Here is a 9,877-nt window from a genome sequence, read left to right on the forward strand (position 1 = left end):
AATGTCTACTCCAAGCATGTGAAGACTTCCCCTGGCAGAATGGGTGGATGTGAACAATTTGTCCCACCAGCCATAAAGGTGGCTGAAGAAACATATAAGATATTAGCTTGGAAGATTGAGTGTCAGGCCTAGAGAGGAGAGGTCTTGGATTCAGATGCGGCCTCAGACACTTCCTAGTTGTGTGACTCTGGGCAAGTCACTTTACCCCCATTGGCTAGCCTTTCCCGCTTTTCTGCCTTCGAACCAATACACAGTATTAATTCTAAGATGGAAGGTAACAGTTTATATATATATATACATACTCAGAGTAGATGGAAGGTAATCTGAGAGGGAAAATGGAGAGGAGGACAGGGAAAGACTTCCTGCAAAGGTGGGATTTGAGCTGAGTCTTGAAGGAAGCTAGTAAACTAAGAAGCAAAGGTAAGCAGGGCAGAGTATGGCAGGAATGGAGAATAACCAATACAATGGCATGGAAATGAGGGATAGAATATTATGTTCAAGGAACTGCAACTAGGCTAATGTAGCCGATTCATAGAGTGGAAGAGAATGTAAGAGTGTAAGAAGACTGCAAAGGTAGGAAGGAGTCAAATTATGGAGGGCATAAAGTGCCAAACCCAGAGTTTCATAGTATATTTGATGCTGGAGGTAGTAGGGAGCCAGTGCAGTGTATTTGTTGGGAGTGAGGGCTGAGGTGTGTATAACATGATCAAACCTGAGTTTTAGGGGAATCCTTTTAATGGCTGAATAAAAGATAGATCAAAGTGGGGTGGGGAGGAGACAAACTATTGCAGTAATCTAAATAGGAGGGCCTACAGCAGAGTGGTGGCAGTGTCAGGGGAGAGATGGGAGTACATAGGAGGTAGAGATGGCAAGATTTGTCAAGAGGTAGGATACATGGGATGAAAGAGAATGAAGGTCAAGGAGGATACTTAGGTTGGACACTTGAGTGACTGGGAGGAGAGTGGTGACATTAACAGTAATAGGAAAGTTGAGAAGAAGAAAAGGATTTTGGGCCAAAGATAATGAGTTCTGTTTGGAACATGTTAAATTTGAGGTATATATGGAATATCCAATTCAAGATGTACAAAAGACAGTTGTTAATTTATGCCGGGAACTCAGGAGAGAGGTTAGGGTAGATATATAGATCTGGAAATCATCTGCAAAGAGATAATCAAATTCATGGAAGCTGATGAGATCACCAAGCCTGATAACATTGAAGAAAAAAACCAGAGGGTTAAAGACAGTGCTTTGGAGTACACAGTACATGTGACCCAGATGATAATCCAGAAAACTGAGGCGAGAAGAAGGAGCTGTCAGATAGGAGAATGACCAGACAAGATTAATATCACAAAAATTTAAAGGAGAAAGAATACCCAGAAGAGGGTGATGGCCAACATCAAAGACTGAAGAGAGAAAAGACCATTGGATTTGGCAATGATGAGATCACTGGTAACCCTGGAGAGGAAGGCAGTTTTGGTTGAATGGAGGTCAGAAGCTATAATGCCCAGTGTTTAGAGGAGAAGAAGTGGAGACACCTAATATAGAGAGCCTTCTCAAGACGTTTATAGTAAAAGAGGTAGAGAGAGAGATATGTGCTGATTGGAAAAGATGGGACACTATGGGATCAAGGGTACATGTAGAAGGGTTTGTTCTTCTTCAGGGACCAGAATGAAGGAAATGGTGAGGGAAGATATGAAATGAGGAGGAGGGTCCAAGAGGGAGCTCTTGGTGAAAGGTTTCAATTTTTTTTCTTTGAAGTCTAGGTCCTGAGGCTCAGTTCATCTGAGAGGATGATTTCCAGATCTATATATCTACCCTCAGTTTAGTTGAGGAGGGAAGAGGTGTGAAAAGACTTGAAATAGCTTCTGAGAGATTAAACTGATTAGGGAGGTGTAAAAGGATTGCCTTGCCACAGTGAGAGCCCAGTTGAGGTTAACATAAATTTCTAGTGAACCCAAATTGCTAAGATTTCTTGACTTTTTTCTAGCTCTACTATGTAGTACATGAATAGTCACAGAGAAGGAGGATGTGGGAAGAAACTAGTTTTGAGGTTTGATTGGCAATAGGACAAGTGGCCAAGGCACTTGAGTGTTGAGAATAGTGTAGGGTCAAATTGATTCATCAAGGGGTCAAGATATGGAAAGGAGCAGTGTAGCCAGTGCAAAGCTTATATAAGAGATTTGCCCAAAGTCACAGCTAGTTTCCTAAATTTAGAGTTGGAAGAAACTTCAGAAGCTAGCTGGCTTAATCCCCTCATTTCACAGAGGAAGAAACTGAGGTCCAGAGAGGTGAACTGATTTGGTCAAGATCACACAAGAGCATAGGATCCTAGAGCTGAAATGGTAGTCTGTCCTCACCATTGTGTTTTTTCTCTTCCTTTTAGTTCTTTGTAGACTCCTTGGTGGAGCCAGGTGGAGCAGAGGGATATATCTGGAAGTGAAGGGGATATGGAAACAAAATATACCCCAAATTAAAAATACGTAGAAAAAGTAAAAGAGAAAAAAGCCTTTAGAAGGAGCACAGGAACTATAGATTTGTGTGTGTGTTTTGTCTTAATCCAAAGAGCAAACCAATCAAATCAGAAAGAAAGGACGGATATGAAACTATCTCCTGAGGAATGTTTGAGAAGATCCAGGGTGATCGTTTAGAGCAGTGATTCCCAAAGTGGGCGCCACCCCCCCACCCCCCCACCCCCTCCCCGTGGGTGCTGCAGCGATCCAGGAGGGCAGTGATAGCCACAGGTGCATTTGGGGGCGGTGAATAACTGTAAGGGGGTGGTAATAGTATGTGACAGGGGGCGCTAAGTCATATTTTTTCTGGAAAGGGGGCCACAGGCTAAAAAAGTTTGGGAACCACTGCTCTGGATGGTGAAGGAATTGTTGCAGGGATTCTCAATCTGTTTTATGTCTCTGACCCATTGGCAGTCTAGTGAAGCCTATGGATCCCTTTCTCAAAAACGTGTTTTTAAATGCAATCCCACCCCTCAACACACAGGATTACCAAAAAACCCAATTATATTAAAACACAGTTATGGAACATTTTTATTTAAGTTTACAGACTCTAGGCAAAGTAAATCCCTGAGTTAAAGGGAAGAGAGGGAGGAATCCAGACCAACCCAGTCTCATGCTAAATAGCAACCTGATGCCCTTGAATGTGTCAAAGCCTGGAAGGGCTACCTGGATTCAGATGTGGCACCTTTCTTGTTAGACCCACCCCACCTTCCTGCCTGCTGAGAATGAGCCCCTGCTTTTGCCTGCTTGCCCAGCCATGTCTCAGCAGTCTGCACACGAATCTTGGAACAGCTGGGCAAGGCACCGTGGTTAGTCCTTATCCTACATTTCTACATATGTATTTGTGTATCTGAATATAGGTACTGGAAAGGAGGGAGGGAGAGAGTCAATTTGGATCTTGGACATTCAGAAAATGTACGTTATTATGTATAATTGGGGAAATACAATATTGAATAAAGTAAGCAACGCCCCCCACAAAACCCACATATGTGCACACATCTACCTCTCGCAAACCTTCCTCTGATGCCGCACTGTGGTCCAGTTTTGAGACCTTCTATAGACATCCAGATCCCTGGGCAGTGATCAATGAGCTGACCTTCTTTTTTTGTTTGTTTTTAAACCCTTGTACTTCGGTGTATTGTCTCATAGGTGGAAGATTGGTAAGGGTAGGCAATGGGGGTCAAGTGACTTGCCCAGGGTCACACAGCTGGGAAGTGGCTGAGGCCGGGTTTGAACCTAGGACCTCCTGTCTCTAGGCCTGACTCTCACTCCACTGAGCTACCCAGCTGCCCCCAATGAGCTGACCTTCTGCTGGAGAGCCTGAAGCATATAGGTCTTGACTTTCATGTCACAAATTAAACCAGGAGATAGGAGGATAATTTGGCTAAATGGAAGGTGAATAAAAAGGAGCTGGTGGAGTTGGTTTTATCGTGTCTCCAACGGCACAAGAAACACCATTTTATGCTTTACCTTGGTCATTCCACACTGCAGAGATCAGGGCGACCATTTGCCAGAAACACTACTGTGGAGATAATTGTCACTTCAGTATCAGCATCTCTCACTTAATGAAGATTCACTTAGGAGGCAGAGAAAGTTTCCAAAGCACTATGTGACACCCTTCATTTTGAATCGGCATCTATCTTAATAGGTGGTGATTGTACTGCAAAGGTGGGCTTAGGGGACGATGAGGAAATATGCGTGGTGAAAAGATGGCTCAGGTTGGAGAATCTACACTTCACAGAGACTTCTTATAAGAAGAGAGTGAGGGGAACACTGCATAACATCACAAAAGATGAAATTTATTTTATCTTGACAGACAGGAAACGACTGGTTACCAGTGTTAGAGTCATTTCTGAATCAGCTGTCTGTGTACAGTCAGACTCTAGACTTGTTAGAGCCAAGATCACAATCAACACCAAATTACAAGAAAGAATCAAAATGGAGTGCAAGCAAAACAACTCCAACCTATTCAAACAGATTACTGATGCAGAAAATGGGACATGGACAAAGGAAGAAAGACTGATACAGACTCACTATTTTAAAAGGAAGATTAACCTATGTAAATCAATTGCTTCAACTAGGAGACCAAAAGAACCTCGGAACAGCCTCAGCCATCACACACTTGATTTCCTTGGCAAGCAGAGATATGGCAGCCAAGAGAAACATCGGTTTAGAATATAGCAGTGTTTGTGAAATCTTATAGAGAAGGATTATGAGCAGTATTTTCTCAAAACAGCAAAAAGTGGTGGATGGAAATTCACATTTACAGGAAGCTTGGCAAGAGACCCAATTTAGCCAGATCATCCCCAAACCATTTAAGTATGAAACTGGCAGTAGGACAACAAAGAGATGAATGGTGGAAAATATCTGTGAAGATTTCTGCAGCTCTTTTCTACATCAAATGACAGGGGGGATCACAGCATTTAGATCCTAGCATTAGAGCTGCTGAAGTGCTGCTTGAGGAAGCAGAAACTGTACAAAAGAAAGTGTGAAGGTGACGCAATTTGAGGGTCTTGAGGTCTTGAGTCTCAAGGTTTCTGAAACAGGGAAACATGCCAGAAGAATGGGAGGAAAAAACCTTACAAGTCATTACTACCAAAAAAGGGGATGGAAGGGACACTAGCAACGTGTCTACTTCCTACTACCGCCCATGTGTCTACTTCCTCATTGTAATGCAATCTGTATGAGAGTAATTTACACATGTAGCAATGGTACCCATTCGTGTGTCCACGGTCACTGGACAGGGAGCTCACATTTAGAGAAGCAACAGTTAATTTATTCCTATCACCCTCTGGCCCCCTTTCTAATACTCTACCACTGGTAGAGAGTCAAAAGGGGTCAGCTTAAGACTTAGGGCCATTCGGCATTTTTCTTTGTTTTATGGAGTGTCATGGCCAAAGAATTCTTCACCTGGTAGCCAACCTACATAGTACGAACTTCTCTGTACTTAGCTGGGCTGTTCCTTAGAAATCATCATCTGTGGCCAGGGCTGTACTCAAAGTCTCTCCACCATTGTCAAATATTCTTGAGTGTGCACTTGCACAAAGTTGGAGAACACAGATCACCACCCCAAAACAATATGACATTGGAATAAGGCCTTGTGCTTAGAGCCCAATTATTCAGCAACTATTTCCTTTGTGTGTATCTTTTCTACCTGACTAGACTGTAAGCTTCTTGAGGAGAGGACATGGATTCTGTCTTCTACTTCTGTGCCCTCCCCCCCCCCAGCCACCAAGTGACTCACACAGAGCTCAGCATAAAACTCGGGATCTCAGAATGCGAGTTGGAAAAAACCTCAGTCTAATCCAGGCCTAAACGCCAATCCCCTCTATAAACATATCCAACCCCAAGAAGTCATCCAGCCTTTGTGGAAGGACCTGGTAAGAAATAAGGAGTCATAGTAAATGCTCCCAAAAGATTTGTTGACTGACTGACTAACTGAGGTATTACTGTATATAATAGCTTGTATATTCAAATCGCACAGTGTCTAACCTTAGTCTGAGGGGCTAGCTAAAGGTATCATTACTATTATCATCACTAATTATCACTAGAATAATTATTGCTTAATTATTTACGTACATAATTAGTAATAATAAGTTTCCAGTTATGGAGAGCTCTAATGTTTAGTCCTTTCCCTGACAACAACCTTGTGAAGTACAGATGGCAGATGTTTATTTATTGTAATTTAATGAGCAGGTCACTGAGGCCGAGGCCTAGAGAAAGGAGGGGGCTTGCCTACTTTCATACTGCCTGAAGGTAACAGAGCTGGCACTCCAAGCCAGATTTCTTGATTTTAAATCGAATATTCTTTCCATACTCTACTATTCAGTTTTTCATGAGGACTGTGGCACAAGGGAGAGAATGCTGGACTTGCAGTAAAGAAGATCTGGGTTGGAATCTTGTTTTAAATACTAACTACCTGTAGGACACTAGGAAAGTCCCTGTACCTCCCTGAGCTTCCATTCCCTCTTCTTTAAAATGGGGGAGTTCAGGGAGGCAGCTGGGTAGCTCAGTGGATTGAGAGCCAGGCCTGGAGATGGGAGGTCCTGGGTTCAAATCTAGCCTCAGACACTTCCCAGCTGTGTGACCCTGGGCAAGTCACTTGGCCCCCATTGCCTACCCTTAACACTCTTCTGCCTTGGCACCAATACACAGTATTGACTCCAAGACGGAAGGTGAGGGTTTAATAAAATAAAATAAAAATGAACCCTTAAAAAAAATAAAAATAAAAGAGAGGAGTTCAACTATGCTGGTCTTTCAGCTTGAGATCTATGATTCCACGAGTGGTTTTGGAAAAGTCATTGTACCCCTTTCCATGTTTCAGGTGCCTCCTCTGTCAGAGACCAAGTGACCTCTAAAGGTGTCTTGTTCACCGCCTCCACCTCCCTGATCCAAAATGGCCAAATGAGATGGAGGGAACTCAGACAGAGCTACCCACTGAGGCAATCTTTAAGGCAAACGAAAGCAGGCTAGTGTGCACACTTGAGTTGGGCAGCTGGCCAGGGAGCTAGGCTAGAGCTCCTCCCACTGGGACTTGATCCCTGCCAAGCTCAGGCTAGACCCCCTACCTTGGAGGTTCCACTGGCACCTGGCCAGAGCTTCAGGGGTGGATTAGATCAAAATTGACCAAGGCCTCTTCCTGGCAGCGGTCCTTTGAGTTCATTCTGGTCATTTCTGTTTCCAGATGGACATTTTGAGATGATCCCTGTTCTCCAGCTGGTAGCTGGCAGCACAGAATCTCAATATTTAGACCCTCCCTGTACTCTGACCTAGTCACACCCAGAAATGAAAGCAGCCAGGCAAGGCAACGTCATTGGCTGTCAATAGCTCAGGCCACGACTCTGTATGTGTGTATGTATGTGTGTATGTCTGTGCATGTCAGAAATTCCCAAATAAGACAGAGAAGGAGGCCAGAGGTAGTCCTTTGCCTCCATGTCCTATACCGCTGAAGGCAGCAAGGCCCTGGGCCTGAGTGCCAAGCATCCCTCAGGGCAGCAAGATGCCAAGCCTGGGAGGAGGTCTGGAGGAGGAGAAATGCTCCAGGACACTAAACCTGAGGGAGGAAAGGGAATTGCCATGGGCGGGAGGCATCATAGGATTCTGAGCTGGCAAGAGCCTTGGAGACCATGGAGTCAAACCTCCTCAGCTTACAGAGGAAGAAACCAAAGTGGGCGGAGGGGAAATGGTTTGCTTGAGGTCAGCTAGTAAGCAGCAGAGCTTGGATCTGGCTGTAGACCATCAGACCCAAATCCAGTGCTCTTTCACCTCTGAAGAGCCTAACCCTCGTCGACATGGAATCGGGAGACCCCAAACTTGTAGCCTAGTGAGATCTGATGAACCCCAAGTTTTAGGACTAGTTTGTAAGGTGGAGACCCCAAAGCTTGTGCCTGTTCCCTGTTTCCGTGAGAATCCACCCAGAAGGGAATCTCAGACTGAATAATGGACCATCGGGTAAAAGACAATCCAAGTCAGGCGGGACTAAGCCCAAACCCAGGGCGAGTGACTCTTCTTGTCTCCAGAAGCCTCTCCGTATATCACGCCCTCCTTCTGAGGGTTTACGAGACTGAAGTGCTGCCTACTGCACCAAAGAGTCACTTCAGGGTGGATTCTCTCAAGAACAGGGAACAGGCACAAGCTTTGGGGTCTCCACCTTAAAAGCTAGTCCTAAAACTTGGGGTTCATCAGATCTCACCAGGCTACAAGTTTGGGGTCTCTCAATTCCATGTCGATACACTAAAAGGGGTCTTGAAAAGCCTGCAATTTTCCTTCAGGGAACTGGGCACAGAGGTGGTCCACTGCACAGCTTGTTGGACTTGCAGTCAGGAAGAGCTGAGGTCAGACTTTACCTGAGACATTTACTGGTTGTGTGATCTTGGCTGCGTGAGGGCCAGAGAGAGGTTAAGGTGATAAGCCACTGTGGCTTATCACTTAACCTCTCTCTAGGCCTCAGTTTCTCCACCTAAAGAATTCTGATAATAATAGCACTGAGCTCAAAGAGTTGTTGAGAACTCAGCGAGATAACATATGTGAAGTCCTTTGTGAACCTTATGAATTTACCCTTGACCCTTTCTGTCCCCAGGATCAGAGCAAAAGAGACTCAGAGGTGTCTGAAGACTATCTTCTGGTCCAATTCCTTCATGTTACAGATGAGAAAACTGAGGCCTAAGAGAAGTGACCAGTCCGAGGTGGTATGATCTCATTCCAAGCACACTTTCTCTCCCCAGTGACCTTTCTCTAGCAAACAAACTTCCTCCCTCCTCCCTCCTTTCACCTTCCGCTGCCTCCATCTCTATGGCTGTAAAATAAGAGAGAGCTAGAGAAGGCATCTATTTCCCTGCCAGGTTCCCGCTTACAGCAGATGACCACAGAAAGCCAATGAGTGTAATTAAGTGGTGTCCAAAGGTACCTCCTGGTACCACCTATCCAGAGAGATTGGAGGGAAGCCAGACTAGAATCAAGTGGTTAGTCTCGAACTAGAAACATTTGGATATGACCCTTGTCCTGCCTCCACACTGTGGCGTGGTTCAGACTCAAATAGGAATGGAAGGATCCTTAGGAGCTATATATTGACTTCAAAAACCATATATTAACATTATCTATGTTCAACTGTATTCTTATTTATTCACTAAACATTTCTCAATTACACTGTAATCTAACTCGGGGTGGGTAGCATGCTTGACACCTTTGGCTCAGACAATCCCAGGCAATGATGAGGTGGCTTGGAAACTGGGCTAATCCCCGATTCTCACTGCTCTTTCCAAGGGAGCTAGAGTCCTACACTTCTGGGATAGCTTCACCTTCGTTTTAGATAAGAAAGCACGGGCTGGTAATAGGTGCCCTGGACATCCCCATTCTTCTGGTGACTGGACAGAGAGCAGTCTAACCTTTTACTTGCCTTCCTTATGGCTTTCTTCCTCAGCCACACCTTGTCAGCATACACAGCAGAATTACATGAGAACCAATCAGCTCCAAGGTGCAGTCTGAAAAGCATTAGCCTTGGATTCCGAAGCCTTGGGTTCAAATTCTGGCTCAGTTACTTGTTAACTTGGGGAAGTCACATCTCCTTAGGGTCTAGTTTCTTTACGTATAAAATAAAAGTGGGACTAATAATAATAATAACAAACCTTGGGGACAGCTGGATTGCTCAGTGGATTGAGAATCAGGCCTAGAGACAGGAGGTCCTGGGTTCAAATCTGGCCTCAGACCCTTCCTAGCTGGGTGACCCTAGGCAAGTCACTTAACCTCCATTGCCTAGCCCTTACCACTCTTTTGCCTTGGATCCAATACACAGTATTGATTCTAAAGTGGAAGGTAAGAGGTTAAAATAATAATAATAATAACAATCATTTTTATAGTGAGTTAGTTAA

This window comes from Gracilinanus agilis, chromosome X (genome assembly GCF_016433145.1).
Source record: "Gracilinanus agilis isolate LMUSP501 chromosome X, AgileGrace, whole genome shotgun sequence".
Classification (NCBI taxonomy): Eukaryota; Metazoa; Chordata; class Mammalia; order Didelphimorphia; family Didelphidae; genus Gracilinanus; species Gracilinanus agilis.